The following is an 18,700-nucleotide window of genomic DNA, read 5'->3' as shown; positions in this document are numbered from 1 at the left end:
ATAAATAGAGTTTTACACTTTCAGCTTTTACATTATATTTAAGATCCATTTTGAGTAAATTTTTATATCTGTTGGAAGGCAGATTATTTTGACACTCTTGTTGAAAATCAATTAACCATAGATTCATGTGTTTACTTCTGAACTCTCAATTCTAGTCCATTGATCTATATGTCTATCTTTATGCCAATTCCACTCTGTCTTGATTACTGTAGCTCTGTAATGAGGTTTGATATTGGGAAGTTCAGTCTTCTGAACTTCTTAATTTTTATTATTTTATTTGATTTTTTAAAAGATTTTATTTATTTGAGGGAGAGAACATGCGCATGAGCAGGGGGGAAGGGCAGAGGGAGAAGTGGACTCCCTGCTAAGCAGGGAGTGTCAAGTGGGGCTTTATCCCAGGACCCTGGGATGATGACCTGAGCCAAAGGCAGACGCTTAACTGACTGAGCCACCCAGGCGCCCTGGACGTTCTTAATTTATAAAAAAATTGTTTTGACTATTCTGGGTCCCTTGCATTTCACTACAAATTGTAGGGTCAGCCTGTCAATTTCTGCAAAAACAAAACAAGACAAAACAAAACCAGCTGGAATTTCAATAGGGTTGTGTTGAATCTGTAGATCAGTTTGGAGTGTATGGCCACCTTAAGAATATTAACTCCAACAACACATGATGTGTTTCCATTTATTTGGGTCTTTAGTTTAAGGATATTTTGTAGTATACTACAAAAAAGACATTGTATATTGCAATTATATTAATATATAACACCTATTCCATTTTTTAAAAAAAGATTTATTTATTTATTTGAGAGATAGAGAAGGGGGAGGGGCAGAAGGAGAGGGAGAGAGAATCTTCAAGCGGACTCCTTGCTGAGTCCAGAGCTCAAGGCTGGGCTGGATCTCAGGATCCCAAGATCATGACCTGAGCTGAAATCAAGAGTCAGGCGCTTAACCAACTGAGCCACCCAGGTGCCCCATAACACCTAATCCATCTTGCTTCTAAAACTTCTGACATATAAATATTAGATCTCCTGGATCTTTTTAAAACTATTTTTTATCTTTTCTTCCATATTTTCTACTTTTTTTTTGTTTGTTCTGCATTCTGGAAGGACTCTTTGAGATGGTCTTATAATTCATTAATTCAGTTTTCAGCAGCATCTTTTCTTCTATTAACTGCTTCTGTAGTCTTTTCAACTTAAAATATTCATGAACTTTTTAATTTCTGAGGATACTCTGGTTCTCAGATTGTTCTATTTTCATGACAGCCTGCCCTTACCACTCTTTAAATTTCACTAAGAACATGAACAAGATTCTTTAAAAATGTTTTCTCCTATTTCCTGCATTAACTCCATTTTAGTGAGTGCTATCTGCTTTAATTTGGCCTCTTCTTTCAAATGGTAGAGTCTCTCTTTATGATTAGTGATATTTTTTATCTGCTTATATTTATAAGTGAAGATCTAGATCATTCAGCATTGGTAACTGGCATCCCATCTGAAATTAGAGAGACCACTGTTCAATTCCCCACAGTGAGTCTTACCCTCTGAGGATGGTGGTGCTAGGTTGGAATTTGGTTTCCCTTCAGTGAATTGGTCCTGAGTGGGAAAGTAGTGCCGATCTTTCTCTTAGGAGATAATCGTTGATGATGCACAGGATTCTGAGTTACCAAGCTTCAAACCTTAAGTTGAGAGAAAAAGGTACAGGATGAGGAAGCAAGGAAATAAAGTATTTGAAACTATGCCCAGGAAAGAACTTTGGGTGTGACTGTTGGCACATGGAACTCAATGGAAGCAAATAAATATGAAGTCTACTATATGTCTGAGGGAACTGTATTGTCAGATAAGCCACAAGCCTCACCTTAAAAACCTTTAATTGTAAAAACACTCTCAGGACCCCAAACTTGTACCACCAGGAAATGAGCTATGAAAACTGTGAATTCTCCAAGGAGGGAATACTTCCCAATGCCCACTTCAGATGTGGCCAGGAAGGATACTGAACAAGAAAGAGTCATCCAGAGTGTGAAACAAGGGCTACAGAAATTAATGCAAAAGGGTGTTCATCCTTGAAATCAGAACCAGGACGTAATCATAGAGCTTCTCCCATTGCCGAAGCAGAGGATCGTCACAATAACGACTTGGAAGGATTCTATTATTTATAAGACCCTACCTGCTGTGAATCTCATATTTTTCACTGATTTTGAATTCTGATGCAGAATATCTATGGAGAAGCATTTGGGAATCATTGTTATGGGGAAGAGTGGAGGGATTTGCAGCAGTTAACATTTTACAGTTTGCCAGGTACTGTGCGTTGTCTCAATCTACATAGCTACTCTCTGAGGTATGGACTATTGTGATGTTATTCTACAGATGGGAACACTAAGCTGGAGTCACGTAACTTGGTCAAGGTTACATAATATAATCATCTGCATCTTTCTATATTGTAGTTGTTTAAAAACCATATTGATTTCATTTACTAAGCCTGTACTGTGTGCAAGATCCAGAACTGTGGGAATACAGCAGTGATTGAAAGCCGTGTTTCCTGCCCCCGTGGCATATTAGAAGTGTTTCTATGTGAATTTAAAGACCTGACAATAGGGATTCAATTGTAAAACAAACCAAAAAACCATTTCTGCTTCTTATCACCACAAGGAACAAAATGATTTTAATGAAAATGGCAGTTGAGTGTCTCTTCCCAGTGGAGGAGGGAGAGAAGACAAATGAAAGCACAAACAAATCGCTTGCTTTTGCTAGTCATAACTGAACTATGCCTTAAGTTATTTTCTGGTGATTCCAGACTTCTGGTCAATTCCCTCTGGATCGACCAAAAGGGGGTGGGGGTGGGGGCGATTGCACTTCGGCTTGTTTAAAAAAAAAAAGGCAAGACAAGCAAACAAAACGTACTGACTTAGAGCTCATAGAGATCATATGAGATCTACTTTAATTGAAGTTGTCTTTAAACTATAATTGACAATGATATCATAACAATATAGAATGATAAGCAACCCGCCCGAGACTGGGTGCCGCTGTAGCTTCCTTATTTCCACCAACATGCTGAGCTACCCGGGGCTATACTTGTCCCCAAGGCACTAAAAGTAGATCAACTTTTCTTTACCTAGACTGTTTCACCACATCCAGCATGGAGCTGTTTCTTCCAGAGGGTGGGCAATTCAGTAAAGGAGTCTAGTAGCCTATCTCTGGCAACAATGACAGTTTTTAAAATGGAGCTACATCTCTACTAACAGAAACCACCAGCTGTGAAAAGTGGAGCTCAGTCTGTCACTACCGGCCGAGCATCTCTCGAGAACGTTTGCTCCCGCAGCACCCGTCATGGTCCAGGGCCTGCTGGAAGTGGCTGCTGGTAGGGCGGACGATCCCTCCTGGTCCGGGAGGCTCAGGACAAGCCGTGGCGAGCAGGCAGCCTCCCCCAGCGCCCGGCCGGGGTCCGCGGGCGGGAGGGCATGCTCATCCAGGAGGTGCAAAAGTCGGCTCTGGCCCGGAGTTCCCGGGTTTGTTTGGTTTTGTCCCGGGTTTGTCTGCCCCCCGTCCTGCCCCCCTTCGTGCAAAAGGCCAAGGGTTTTTGACCCACCCTTGCCCAGGCCGAGTTCACACTTAGGGCCCTTCAGCCGCCGTCCTGCGGACAGAGAAAGCAATCACGCAATGAAGTGAGAGCACTCTGTGAATGAATGCGGAATCCGCGAGAAAATAATTTTTCTTCCTGGCTGAGCGCGTCAGCCGCACTCTGGGGGGCAATCCTCCTTCCCAGAAGACCCCCTCCACACCACTACTCTCCACACCCTACAGTGGCCACACATCATTTGTGCCGTGGAGTTTGGAAATGGAGGCGTGAGCACAGCGGACTGAGGAGGGGAGGGAGCGTCGTTGGAGAGGGTGGGGAGGGAAATGGGCGCCCACTACCCTCAAGGAGGGCAAGGGAGCCCTAAAGGCCACTCGCGGGCGCGAGGGCGGCGGGAGGCCGAGAGGCGGGGCGGGGGGAGGGGGCGCGGGGGTCCCCGCCGCGGAGGTTCTGGGGAAGCGGGAGGGGCAGCACCTGAGGAATCCGCCTCCGGCCCCGGCGGCCGCCGCCTCGCTCCGCCCCGGGGAACTGAGCGCGCGGCGAGCGCGCCTGCCAGAGAGACGCCAGCCACCGGCGGCGCTAGCACCTCGGAGGAGGGCGGCCGGAGCGAGCGCAGCGCCGCGCAGGGACCCGGACTGGGGGTGGGGAGACGAGCCCCGGCCGAGGCGAGGGCCACCCCCTGGTCCTCTGCCCTAGCGCCCCGCCAGGGCCAGGTGAGCGGCTGCGGGGGCTCCGGGGCGCGGGCGCGGGGAGGTGAGAGGGCGCGAGCCGGGCGCGAGCGCACGCCTCTGCCGGGCAGGAGCTGCCCTTTGGCGGGCTGTGGACACCCTGCCTGCGCGGGGAAGCGCTGCGGCTGACTTTTTCTTGAGGACCGGGAAGGCGGAGCGGGGGTGTGAGCGCCACCGTGTTTGCGTGGCGCGGGCAGGCGCAACTGGCAGCCTCGGATCCGAACCCCTTCTCCCGCCGCCTCGCGTCAGCCCTCTGAGAGGACCCAGCCCGTGCGGTCCGCGCCCGGAGGCCAGAGGCCTGTCACCGCGGGCTCTTCTCGCTGCCTTTGTGGCGGGAGCGAGGAAGCCCGAGCGTGGGATGGGAGAGGCTGCGGCGCGGCGGGGAGCGCCGAGGCGGAGGCGGCGGGGGGCGCGCCGCGGACCGGTCTCCCCGAGCCTGAGGGGCTTGTGAGGGGCTCGTGAGGGGCTCGCCCGGCGGGTGGACCGCAGGCAGGGAGGCACGGAGGTGACGGGGGGGGGGGGGGAGATGGAGAAAGCTCAGCTTGGGAAAGTTGAGAGCGTCCAGCGGTGGCTGGGCGGTTGCTCAGTGTCCATTGGTTTCTTTTCTCCACACCCAATGTCACTTCGTCACGAGCGCGCGCGCGTCTCCAGCCATCGTTTCCATTTTTCTGTGAGTGGTGGAGGACCACTCTTAATCTGAATGAGACACAAAGGGTTGTGTTGACAGCTGATCCTGACACAAGTAGACAGCGAGATGAGGTGTGTTCTGTGGCCTGGCAAGGGTGATGATGCGGCAGTTTGTTAAAGTAAATCAATTGCCTTAGTCCCTCTTCCGAGCTCCATTAAATTATCTGTATGGATTCAGTTCGTGGGGCTTCTCAGTTAAATCGAGCCCAAGTAAGGTCCACAGCGATTCATCTGCACGGGAACAGCTGCTGTCTCCAACTGAGGTGGACGGATCCTGGAGAAACTCATTCAATCATGCTCCTTTCCTGTATGAACGTGACTGTCACAAGGTCCTTATTCACCCTACCCCAGCCCTCTGACTCCTGTCCAAAAGACAGAAACCAAATTTTAATTTCTATTTTTCACACCTTTAGAGCCCCCCCCATCCCACTTAAATCTCATATTAAAACCTAGCCATTTGAATATGGGGAAGAAATTTTCCGGAAAAAATTTTTAAATTAAATGCCCCCTTAAAAGACTCTCATCCCTCCGAACATTTTCTTATACTTTAGATCCGGGAATTACGCTTTGAGTTTTGTGACTGTGTTGTTCTTTTTCTTTCTGAAAATTTCTGTGTGATTTTATAAGTTGTAATACTGGAAAGTTATTTAAAAGAGAAAAAACATTAAAATAATTGTTTCGTTGAAAATGTTTAGTAATAGAATTATGAGGATATAGGCATGTGTTTAAAGGGACATTTTAAATTAATATTCAAAAGTAATGTGCATAGGGTAAGAATTTCACAGTGTAAAGTAAGTTTTCTCTTTCCCACTCCATACTCTTAATGTCCTCCTTCCCAGAAGCAACCACTGTTGTCAATTTCTTGTATATTCTTCCATACATCTTCTATTAAAATGGAATTAGATTATGGAAATAAAGGATGAAAGGCATGGAGTATAAGGAAAGACTGAACTACATATCAATGGTGATGACTATGTGATATACACTCATGATGACTTTAGAACCTTGTATTTGGCCTAAGGCACTTATTACAGTGGAAGATCAGTTAGAATGCTAAAAATCTTGAAACAAGTATACTGTGGAAAGCAGAACTGTTAAACTATGATCCCTGCCTGCCCCTCACATCACTAGTTTCTCTACACTGTTTTTAATAACCTTTGAAAAAAAAATTTTTTCCCCTCCATTTTGGAACTCTTTATGAAGTAAAGGATGAGCACTATAGCTTACTCCATCCAGTGAAGTATATTATTGGAAGACATTGAAAAGACATATGTATACACTTCCGTGGACATAACATAATACGAAAATTTAATGGTAAGGGAGAAATACGAAGGCCAAGTTTAAGATATTTGGTCACATCTAGTTCCAGGCTTGTATTTACCATAAACTAGCTAAATGAAGTAACTTTCTTAGAAGTGCTTTTGTTTCCCCCTCAGTTAAATAAACGAATTGAACTACTTGGTTTCTAAGGGTCCTTTTAAATCCAAAATTTTATTACTAAAATACTTGTTCTTAGATGTTCTAAGACTGGCTAAGGATAACCCAGTTGGACCTGTGTGTACTAGACAGTAGAGTGACCAAAAGAATATTTCTGATTTGTAGATGCATCAAAAAGAAGTTAGAGTGTTTAAACTACATTCCTGTTCTTAAGAGGTTGATGTCACTGAAGAACAGCTACTTCATTTGCCCACAAAATGTCTGTTTATGTTACTGATAGAGGCCAAACCCTAAGCTGAATAGGCCTCTGTGAATCACCTTGTATGGCTAAGGAGAGTGAATTTTTTTCACAGCTCATGGTGCCATTTTTAGGGAAATTACTCTTACCAAACTCTTACTTTTCTTTTTGGTAAGTGGAAATAAAGTTCACTTATCTACTTCAAAAGAAGTTGACATAATTTACTTAGTAATTCCCACAAGCATTTAGAATGTGACTATCCCTACAGCTGTTTTATTTACTTTATAAGTATTCACTTAGAGATCATGTTCTTAGTAGGAAACTTTTCTAATCTCTAAAACACCTACAAACTCTAGGTTAATGATCCCTGGATGGGTGCAGGGAGCTGAGGAGTGATTGCAAGGTTATGAAAGTAAAAAGAATTAGTTGATTTTAGTCACTATATATGATCTCAATTAAGGTTTTTCGAAAGTACACTGTAATAAGTCAGTCAGAGAAAGACAAATACCATGATTTCTGTCATATGTGGAACTTAAGAAACAGAACAGATGAACATATGCGAGGAGGGGAAAGAAAAAAGAGAGAGGGAAACAAGTCATAAGAGATGTAAAGATAGAGAACAAATGAGGGTTGGTGAAGGGAGGTGGGTGGGGGTTGGGCTAGATGGGTGATGGGTATTAAAGATGGCACTTGTTATGATGAGCATTGGGTGTTGTATATAAGTAATGAATCACGGAATTTTACTCCTGATGCCAATCTTGCACTGTTTGTTAACCAACTAGAATTTAAATAAAAATTTGAAGAGAGAAAAAAAAGCACACTGTAAATGGTGATTGCAAAAATCATTGATGTTAAGAAGGAAGTCTCATACTTTAGAGCTTCAGAATCACCGATAAAGAATATTATGTAATTACTTTGAATAAGTCTGTAATATGAATAAATTATTAGTGAAGTTTTAGGAATGTTTGATTGGGATGATAAGAATATAAACTAGAAGAATGGGTTTGTAAGGGTGCTTAGAGTAATCTTGATTGACAAGACTGACAAAAACAAAAGAAAATTAAGTACTAGCAGGAAGTTCTAAAATGGTGGAAGTTTTTGTTTCTTCCAGCTCCCTTCTCAGTCTTGCCATATGAATATATATTTTTACAAATGTCTTATCATATTACAGATACATTTCTATCCTGATTTTTTATCAACATTTTTTATAATTTATTCCCTATTATTTGTAGAAATTTTATAATAGTTTATCCAATTAATGTACCATAATTTACTTAGCCCTTCCTCTACTTGGGAATTTTCCAGTGTTTAAAAATAATATGATGACTGTCCTCATGAATGTAACTTTCTTCTTCTTCTCCTCCTCCTTCTCCTTCCTTCCTTTCTTCCTTCCTTCCTTTGGATTATTTCTTCAGAGAGGCTGTAATGGTGTAGTTCTAAATGGGTAGACTTTAAAATTAAAGGTTCAGAGTTCAAAACCTCACTCCATCACTTACTGGCAAAATTTATTTATAAATATTTTTCTCAGAACTTTAGCTTCCTAACTTATAAAACGGGTATACTAATAGTTCTCTACGAAGTTAAGATAAAAAGCAATAGCATGATGAAAACACAAGTAAATGTTAGCTCTTATTTTTAATAGAACATTTCCAGATTCCTGGTTATTTCCCACTTTCCAAAAGGGTTATGTGAATTTATACTGTGATTAACAATCTATGTGCATGCTTATGTTGTTTTAAAACATTTATGTTATTGTGACTAATTTGATCAATGTAAACTTGTATTCTTTTGTTTTGATTTGTATTTCTTTGGTCTTGTGCGGAGTGAGAGGTGTTTTTTTCACCAGTATTTGCTACAGTTTTCTAAATGGGGTGGTAGACATTTCACCGCCTCAGTCATTTTGAACTGGACTATAAGCTGGGCATATAGGACAGGTCAGTTATACCGCTAATGAAGATTGAATCAAATGTTCCAATGGTTTCTTTCAAATTAATTGCAGTTTGTTTGTTTTGTATTTTCAGCCTATGGTAACTGTTATTAGTCATTATTATTTTAAATCTTTGGAAAGTAGCTGCTAAAGTTAATAATATATCAATTCTACCTAACTGAAAATGTAGTCTTCTCTTTTTTCCCCTTGAGGGGCTGATTTATAATTAACATTATTGGGATCACAATTTGGTGGATTTTTACTAGGAATGCTTCTCAAAACTTGGGGAAAAAAGTCTGAGAGAAAGTTTCATGAACCCTAATCATGGTATCTTTTGGCTACAAATGGATAATGAAGTTATTCCCTCTGATTTGAGTTCTTATATAGTCAAGGTAATTTAGACTACACAAAAGCATGCCCTTGTAAGTTGTGGAGTTCCAGCAGCCCTGATATTTCTGGCAAACACACACCCAATGTGGATAACAGCAGCTCTTTGTGCTGCTGAGCCCCAGGAGGGCTCCCTATTGTGTACTCTTCCTTCCCTCCCATTCTTGACTGACTGGTGATAGCAACTCCTCCAAGTCCAGATGTGAAGCTCCCACAGCGACTCCTCTCTTCTACCCAACTCTGTATTTACCCCTACTACCTACCCTTCAGCATATTTACTTTTGCCCTATGATACGGAGATTCAGTATCTTTTCAAGGTTATGGTTTCAGATCTTATTTTTTAAATTTTCTATGCTTTATAAATGTCTTCAGCAGTCCTTACAATAGAGACTATAGGCATGGTTAACATAGATTAACACATAATCAGCACTTGATAAATGTTTGTTGCTGTGAACCATATCTTATATGGTCTTTTCTCTTCCTGGGCATGGTTCTATTTTTATGGTATCAGTCTGGAGAAGCAAGTTCCAGTTCTGTCCTGGATTGCTGTGTTTGCCTATATTACCCAGTTTGGGAGTTAGGAAACCTGCTTGTTCTAGCTCTTTTAATTTCTTATGTATTTGGGTAAATTCTTAATTCCTGCACCTTACTTTTCTTATGTAAAATGGAACTAATAATTATGGCTCTAGTTATCAACTTTCTGCACAGGATTGTTGTAAAGATAAAAAGAAATAATAATTGTGGACATGTTTTGGGAAGAAAGGATATACAAATTCATAAGAAAAAAAAAGGTTGTTAAAATTACACATTATCATTATACTTCAGGAGTGTCCATACCTTTGAGAAAACTTCACCTCAATGTAGAGCTGCACTTGGAGCTTGGAGTTAGATGAAAATTCTTGGGGTCCAACCCAAACTATCCAATCAGAAATTCTGGGGACAGGGCCCACTGATCTGCATTTTAAGAACCATTCTGGTGCTGAACCACTGCTTTAGGGAGTAGGAAATGTCAACAACCACTAGAAAAATATTCTTCTGTTAAATATTAGTTATAAAATAACCCAGAAATATCATAACATCATTTTTCATGCCAAATATGAAATGAAATTTAGCTATTATTATTAGCTGCTGTTTGCCTTTTAGTCTCTCAAAATTCAACTCAGGGGAATTGTATATTCGGGTGCCTCTAGGGGTCAAGTAGGTAATCCGAGTGAGTGAAGCACCTGTAAAATAATATGGGCTAACAGGTTCTGGTGGACAGGAAGTCTGAAGACAGTAGAATTTCTAAAACTTCACTGATTTTTGCCCTATGGGACTGTGTGTCACTCTTGCCAGATGATCATTTTTCAAATGGAGCTGAAAATTCATATTTTTAAATGAGTTTAAATGTTGCCAAGAAATTGTAAGAAGACATAGGGACCCAACAAAACAAATTTGGAAAGCTAGATAATTTCCAACCTCTCAGTTAATTAACATGGATGAAAATATTTGCATTTGAATGAATATGACAGAAGAAATAGCCCTGTTCAATATTATTAATAAAGAAATACATATGAAAACCACACACTTTTAAACTTTCAGTTTATAAAGATTCAATAGATCAATAAATTTAGTGTTGGCAGTGGGGTAAAGAATGGTCACTGTTATACACTAAGAGTGAAAGCAAATACTTACAACTTTTCTGGAGAGTAATTTGGCATCATGGATCAAGACCTAAATGTCTGTTCTTACCCTGTCCAATAATGGTAGTTCCTTGCCACATACAACTATTTAAATTTAAATTAATATTAAATAAAACTAAAGATTCAGTTTCTCAGTTTTGTTAATTATATTTCGAGTGCTTGATAGCTGCAGGGGCTAGAGGCTACTATATTGGACTGTGAAGATATAAAAGATTTCCATCATTGGAGAAAGCTCTGTTGGGCGCAGCTTTGGTTCAAACTCTTTGACTCAAATTTCCCTTCTAGGAATTTGCTAGAAAGAAATAATTAGACAAATGCGCAAAGGAATATGACAAAAATATCACCCAAATCTTTACTTATAGGGTAAAAAATTAGAAACAAACTAAACATCATGTTTTTATTAAAAATTAGGTTGCAGTAAATATCCATGATATATAGATAAATGAAAAATATTCTTATTGTAGAATCATTTTATTTATTTGGGTAGATAGCTTAAGTACATAGAGATTAGTTTTTCTCTTCTGAGATGCCTATGAGTAGAATGAAGCTTTCGGAACTCTTTTAGCCTGCAGCTCTTCTGATCCAGTAGAATAGGTTGGCTTTCACTAAAACATGGGCAGAGCTGCTTGATAACTCTCCAGGCTGTATCAATATCACGTGGGTTCCTGTTAGAAATTCAGAATCTCAGGCCCCACTGCAAGCGCATTGAATCATCAGAATCTCAGGCAGGGCCCAGGAATCTATATTAACAAGCTGTCCGCCCTCTGGCTGGATTTGCCTCCTATCGCTGAATGTTTTCAAGCTTCATTTGTTTTGTCTTGGTCAAGTGAAATCTCTTTGAACTCTGTCCAGGTGCCATTCTAGGTGCTGAGGATACCACAGTAGGGAAAACTAACAAATATTCTTGCTCTTATGGGAATCAAACAATAAGCGAGAGAAAATGAGTAAACTGTTTTATTTTAGATTGCAAGAAGTGCTAGAGAGGAAGATGAAGCAGCAAGGGGAATTAGAAGTGAGATAGGAGCGGGGCGCCTGGGTGGCTCAGTCGTTAAGCGTCTGCCTTCAGCTCAGGTCATGATCCCAGGGTCCTGGGATCGAGCCCCGCATCGGGCTCCCTGCTTGGCGGGAAGCCTGCTTCTCCCTCTCCCTCTCCCACTCCCCCTGCTTCCGTTCCCTCTCTCGCTGTGTCTCTCTCTGTCAAATAAATAAATAAAATCTTAAAAAAAAAAAAAGTGAGATAGGAGCTATGATTCTCTATAAGGTGTCACTGAGATGTGACACCTGAGTGAAGTCCTGAAGTCTGTGTGAATCATTGGAAAGTTGAGAGGAAGAACATTGTCACCTGTTGTGGGAGGGGTTAGCAAGGAGGCCAATGCCACTGAAGAGGGGAGGCAAGTGAGGGAGTGAGTGGGGGATTAGGTCAGAGAGGTAGTGCAGATCTTTTGACTTCAAAATTCTTTGTTCTCTCTAGTGTACCACACTTCTCAAATTCTTTGGTTAATCAGTTTGTAAAGAGATCAGACATCCTTAAATTCACTGTTCTTCAGTGCGATCTGTCAACACCTGCCTTACTTGCCTGGGGTGCTTGTTAAATGAGGATTATTGGTCTCTTAACCTATTGAATAAGAGTTTCTGGGGTGGTACCCTGGAATGTGCATTTTAACAATCTTCCCAGGTGATTTTATGGACATAAGAATCTTAGAACCACTCCTCACAATTATCATCCCAGGCATTTAGTTTTTATAGAGCAGGAATGCCTAAAATTGTCACCACTGTCTGTAGAGGTCACGATGTGAAGAGAAGATGTAATTGGTGTAATGTCTCATTTATTTCTTATTTTTAAACCAAGTAAACCAATACTAATTATAGTAAGTTTATGTCTATATCTCTGGTGGAATATTCAGGGAACTAGAAGGCTATTACTGTCATTCTTATCCACCATAGAGGGTGGGTGAACATTTTCACTTCAGGGTTCTGTCTCCCCCTCATCTGGTCTGTTCTGTTACTTCAAAAGGGGCAAATTCATATGTATTTGATTTTTTCATCATGTCTTCTCTCTCCTCTCTTTCTTTCTTACCTCTTTTTTCTTCTTCTCTTCTTGAAATCTAACCATCCTAAGTTAAACACAATTGTTTGGGTGGCAATTCTTTTATGCACATATTCAGCGTATTTATATATATTCACCAACACAAGTAATTTTACATCATGGGATCATATTCTGTTTTTCAAAAAACTGTAGTCACATCTTTTTAAAAATTCAGGGAGCCTAAATTCCCTCTTTACCCTCCCCTTCGCCCCAACAGTGTGGCCAGTCTGCTGTTTATTTTGTTATAACTTTTTCCATGATCATGTAACCTTATATTGTATGTTTTCAGCATTTTATCTATACTATCATACTTTATATATGTAATCTATCATTACATACATATTAAAAATCATGTTTCTTTTTTCACTTAATACTTAATGAAACACAAGGGATATACTTCTAAGTCAACTGGCATAGCTTTTACTCATTCTTTTTAATGACTACATGATATTCTGTAGTATACATATTCCACAGTTAAACACCCATTACTTTATTGAAGGACATTTATTTTAACTAAACAGAAGACCCAGTTTCTTTAGGTCATTCTCTGACATGCTCAGCTTGATGGCATTTGTCTTCCATCTTTTCTCTTCATTATCCCAAGGTGTTATCGGCACACCCAGACCTCACAAAATTTTGACTGGAGTCAGAAAAACGTTCTTTTACTTCAAGCTAAACTCTTTTTTGGAGAGTTTACCCACATACATAGATGTCCCAAATTGCATTGGCCAGAATTTACCACATGCTCATGTGTAAACCAGTCACTGATAAGGAAAATGGAAATACCATGACTGGTATAAAATAATCAAGATTCACCCCAGAGCCTGGGGAAAGGTCTCTTTACTCTTAGGTAAGCATGTAAAACCTCTGGGGTTTTTCACATTGAAGATCAGGAATGGCTCAATTAGGCAACTGGCAATCTGTACCATGAAATCCAGTTTCCTTCAAGGTTCTTCATAATCTGATCTCATGAGAATCTAATATAAAACCTCTGTTTTAGACAAGCCGATTATTTGTCTCTCCTGCCTATATATCCTGCTCATGTACATTCCTACCTATGGTTTAGCTCATGTTTCTCTTAGAAATCTCTTCTAGTTCTCCAGAGCTGACTGTGGCTATTTAAAATTAATTAAGGTTAAGTAAAATAAAAAGTTTAGTTTCTCAGGCACACTAATCACATTTCAAGAGCTTAATGGCCACATGTGGATAGTAACTACTATATTGGGCAGCACAGGTGTAGAATATTCCTACTGTTGCAAAAAGTTCTGTTGGACGGCACTGCTTTAGAGATTCTTGTAAATCATACCTATTATTTAACACCGTGTTTGCCAAACTATGGCCACCTATATGAGAATCAACTGGAAATGCTATTTAAATGCAGATTTTAAGCCTTAGGGGTAGGTTCCAGGCCACTTTCATGCCCAGGAATGCTAAAGAACCACTGCCTTGAGGTCTAGTTTATTTTCTTTCTTTTATGGAAATATACTACATATGGGAATTTTCATTAATTTTCTCGTACTCTAAACTTCAATAACAGTCATAATTTATATATCACAGTTTTAGAATTGTATTATAGATATTTATATTCTCTATTTCAGAAAGCATTTTTTTCTGATGATTAGAAGATAGGTCCCTTTAGAGAAGGTACTATGGCATTTTATAGTCTGTATTTTCCAAAATGTCTAATATGGTATTGGCTACATGGTAAATACAAAGTATTCACTGATTAATTACACTCTACAAAATTGACAGTCTACATTCTATATGTAATTGGTAATTCTTTGAAAAATCATAACAGTGTCTGCAGTATTGGAGATGGAAAATAAATGATGGTAAGAATATTTCCACAATATTCTTTCTCAGTTACACTTGTTGGGAATACATCTGAAAATTCTGCATAGATTTCTGACACATATTATATGGAGATATTCCCTATAAGGTTTAGATTTGCAGCATTTTTTTTTTTTTTAATGGCTGTTTTAAAAAGTGCTCTGATCCCTTGATTCTCTAGTGGAACATAAACTAATCAAACCTCTGGAGCCATAGCTCATGCAGAACTTGGTGTTGCAACTGAACTCCCCAAGTGAATAAGGTTTCATTTCCTAATCAACTGGAAAGTCCCAGGTAGCTGTTCTACTCTGATGATTCAGTAATCATTTGAAAATTGTTGGAGCAGGAGGTTACGGTCTTGGCATATTAGAGAATGGCTAGACCTATATCTTTACAAGTTGGGGCACAGTGGAGGATCAAGGTAGACTAGTAATATTACTACTAGTAATAGTAATAGAACAGCAGCATTTCACTTAGGATTAATATAAGGAATGTTTCTTTTACGTTCTCCTGTACATAATTTCACAGGTTGTATTATTACATGGGTTGATATGAAAACAAACAACTACATTTTTTGATAGGCTCGTCACCTTATAATATAAAATCAACCTAATTTCTTATTTAAGAAATAAAATCTCAGGGCGCCTGGGTGGCTCAGTCAGTTAAGCATCTGACTTTGGCTCAGGTCATGATCTTGGGGTCCTGGAATCGAGCCCCACATCTGTCGGACTCCCTGCTTAGCAGGGAGTCTGCTTGTCCCTCTCCTTCTCCCTCTGGCTCTTCCCCCATTTGTGCTCTCGCTCTTAAATAAATAAATAATCTTTAAAAAAAAGAAATAAAATCTCTACTGAACAAATAACAATTTTCCTCTTAAACCCTTGATATATTTTTGACTCTAAGACAGGTGATTCGTAATTTGATTCCAAAAGTCACATTTCCAAGATAATGGATCAACTCACTAAGCATGATGCCTGATACAAATAGACCCTCAGGAAATGTTAGGTTTTTTCCTCATCAGACTTGCTGAATTGCAGTCCTCTGACTTCAGCAGAGAGTACCAATTTGTATTAACTGTTTTGCCTCTCAACTAATATTACCAAGCTCTTTATTTTCTAGAAAAGTTGGACCATGTAAATACCAACTTTTCTCCCCCATGTTCATATAAATAGAATGATCTAATACTAGGTGTGATATTTTCATAGTATTCTTGGTCAAAAGATGTAAGAAGTTGTTTGATATGGACAGGTATTAAAGGGACCATCTGCACAATCTACTGAAGCCGAGTTGGAATCTGGAAGCATGGTGTCTGGGTTATGGTATTTCAGATATTCTAAATGTTTGAGGTTTTTCTGCCATCATAAAGACTCACGAGTCAGTGGTATGCCTTATCTCAGCCTCTCCCTCCAGAGCAAGAACTGTGACTGAACAGTGTACTACATGGTGCGGTTGCCATGTCTGGCATTTCAGAGAGTGTGTATATATGTCAGAGAATGTGTGCATGCACAAAACATAGCCTTTAATAAAAAACAACCATAAAGGTCTTTAAGACCCATATATGCTTCTCTACTTAGTCCCTTCCTACTATTTAATCATTTAATTTATAGCAGAAATGACTTCAATCCAGTAATTTAATAAAAGTTAATGTATACTACTTCAGGCATTGTCCATGTACCATTTCTACCCCTCACAACAGCCTTGTAAAGTAGGCATCGTGATTCTTACTTTTACAGCTAAGAAAACTAAGGCTCAGAAAGGCTTAAGCAAATTTCACAAGAGCCCATAGGTAGTAGGTGGAAAAGTCAGAATTCAAACCTAGGGCTGGCTGTTTCCATAGCATTTGTTCTTTCCTCAAAAGTCATGCTCTTGGGTACGTGTCTTATTACTCAACTAGATTGTAAGATCTGGATGTCAGGAATTGTATCTCATGTTTTATATTATCCAGAAAGGTAGCTTTTGGCAAATGTTGCTCCTCTTGCTGAAGGTAGTGTAGATAGGTGCTATTGAGCCTCTTAACTCTTTCAGACCACCAGGGGACCAGCTAGCACCTTATTTTGGAGAAACAGACTGTACCAAGGCTGTAGCTTGGTTAGTTAGGCATGTAGTAGGGGTCAAATCTTGGATGTACTCACCAAGCATGAATGAACACTCCATGAGTGCAAGTACTTTGTCCCTTTGCTCACTACTCTGTCTCCATACCTAAAATAAGCACATAATAGTTCCTTAATGAATATTTGGTAATGATGAATGAATGGCTTCTGTAGGGACATGTTCCCTTTTTTCCATGGCTGTGGAATCCATCCTTAACCTGGGCCAAACTTCTTTCAGACTTAAGCCACTGACTCCAAGGGAGCTGGGAGAAGGGGCGGTAGATGGAACAATGTAGGCTTATTACCTCTACTGGAAATACTGAAATGAGGCCCACGCCCTGTGGAAGCTAGGTCAGTAGCATTATCTTTTGAATAAAGGATGCTAACAAGGAAAAATAAATCCAAAACAATTCTGTGGCAGAGATGAATGGAGATGCATTTCATTTTCTCTTCTTTCTGAGTTTTACAAAATGATATCTTTGTAATCCTCCAAACATGATCAGTTTATCATCAGATTTACTTATTTACAAGTTACCTGCATATTTTAGCTAATATAGGCTTCGAATTTGTCGATAAATATCCTAGTTAATAAAAAGTAATTGGAAATCAGGGCGCCTTGGTTGTGCATTCGGTTGAGCATCCGACTCTTGGCTTTGGCTTCAGTCGTGAGATGGAGGGGCTCAGCGCAGAGTCCGCTTGAGACTCTGTCTCCCTCTCCCTCTGGGCACCCCCTCCCCACCCCCACACTGTTTCTCTCTAAAATAAATAAATACATCTTTAAAAAATAATTGAAAGTCATTTATTTTCAGGATAATAATGCATGATGGAATAGAGCCATGCAATTGAAATTCTGGGAAAAAATGTTTTGAAAAATGTGACAAATCTCTTGTACTGTATAAATGTTATAATTCATTTTGCTCATTAGATTTCAAATTGATAAGACTTCCAAAATCAAACAGCGTGGGCTTACTTTAGATACTGTTACATGGGAGATTACCAGAAATCTGTATGGTGTTTACCCTTGGGAAGCTAAAGTTCACGAATTGCAAACAGGCACCATAATTCTGTCTTTTTTTTTATTATTGTTATGTTAATCACCATACATTACATCATTAGTTTTTGATGTAGTGTTCCATGATTCATTGTTTGCATACATATAACACCCAGTGCTCCATGCAGTACGTGCCCTCCTTAAAACCCATCACCAGGCTAACCCATCCCCCAACCCCCCTCCCCTCTAGAACCCTCAGTCTGTTTCTCAGAGTCCATAGTCTCTCACCATAATTCTATCTTAAAGTTTGTGTTTAACTCATACTGACTTTTTTAAGGCTTTGAACAAATAATTGGCAATAGCAATTATAATATCAAGCTTCCTCTCAGTTCATTTGGATAAAAAGTAATTGCTGCACCCAAATAAATTTGTCATTTCCTTAAAATTAATTTTTCTCTTCGTAGTTTTCCTACTGAGCAAGATATTTTTATCCAGTGGGGATAATAGAATTCTCCATTGGGCAGGAAATTAACAATGAAAGTCAACTTAACTAAGTCTTTATCAAGTACCTATAATTGGAGTTGTGCTGTGGAGAAAGAGAAAGGAGAATAAATAACTATCTCTGACCTTAGGGAAGGCTACAATCTAGTTAAAATGTATTTATGTGGCTTTTGGTTTTGTAGATTCAGATCTAGTTTTGTTTTAACCACGTTCTTGAAACCATTACTAATGTGGTAGATTTATATAACATAATACGTAAGGATGTGCCATTTTTCTGTTACCAAAATTATAAAAGAATTCAGATGCACTGATATCTAATGGAGATTTAATGTCCATTCATTTTTTTAAACTAGAAGACATTTTTAACTTTGTTCATGAAGAATCGAATGTAAAATTTGAAACAGTGCTGGTGACGTTAAGGAAATCATGGTATGAGTCTTAAGTTTGTTAGTGGCACTTCATGGACATTAAGGTATCTATAAATAAAACCTAAACTATGACATATATATTTTGTATATATGAGTTTGGTCACTATTCAACTCATATCTTTTTT

General features: G+C 39.7%; 1 protein-coding gene across 1 annotated transcript in view; it reads left to right on the top strand.

Annotated features, from left to right (window-relative positions):
- Positions 1–4,111: 4,111 nt before the first annotated feature.
- GREB1L (GREB1 like retinoic acid receptor coactivator) overlaps positions 4,112–18,700 on the top strand; it is a 270,133-nt gene continuing 255,544 nt past the window's right edge. The window contains exon 1 of the mRNA XM_045886952.3: positions 4,112–4,279. The gene's annotated coding sequence lies outside the window, so the exon portion shown is untranslated. The remainder of the gene's footprint in view (positions 4,280–18,700) is intronic.

Source organism: Mirounga angustirostris, unplaced genomic scaffold (genome assembly GCF_029215605.1).
Source record: "Mirounga angustirostris isolate CCGP_5_RB_7025 unplaced genomic scaffold, mMirAng1.0.hap1 SCAF_14, whole genome shotgun sequence".
Classification (NCBI taxonomy): Eukaryota; Metazoa; Chordata; class Mammalia; order Carnivora; family Phocidae; genus Mirounga; species Mirounga angustirostris.
Note: the sequence above shows the minus strand (reverse complement) of the source record. Positions and strands in the feature narration are given on the sequence as shown.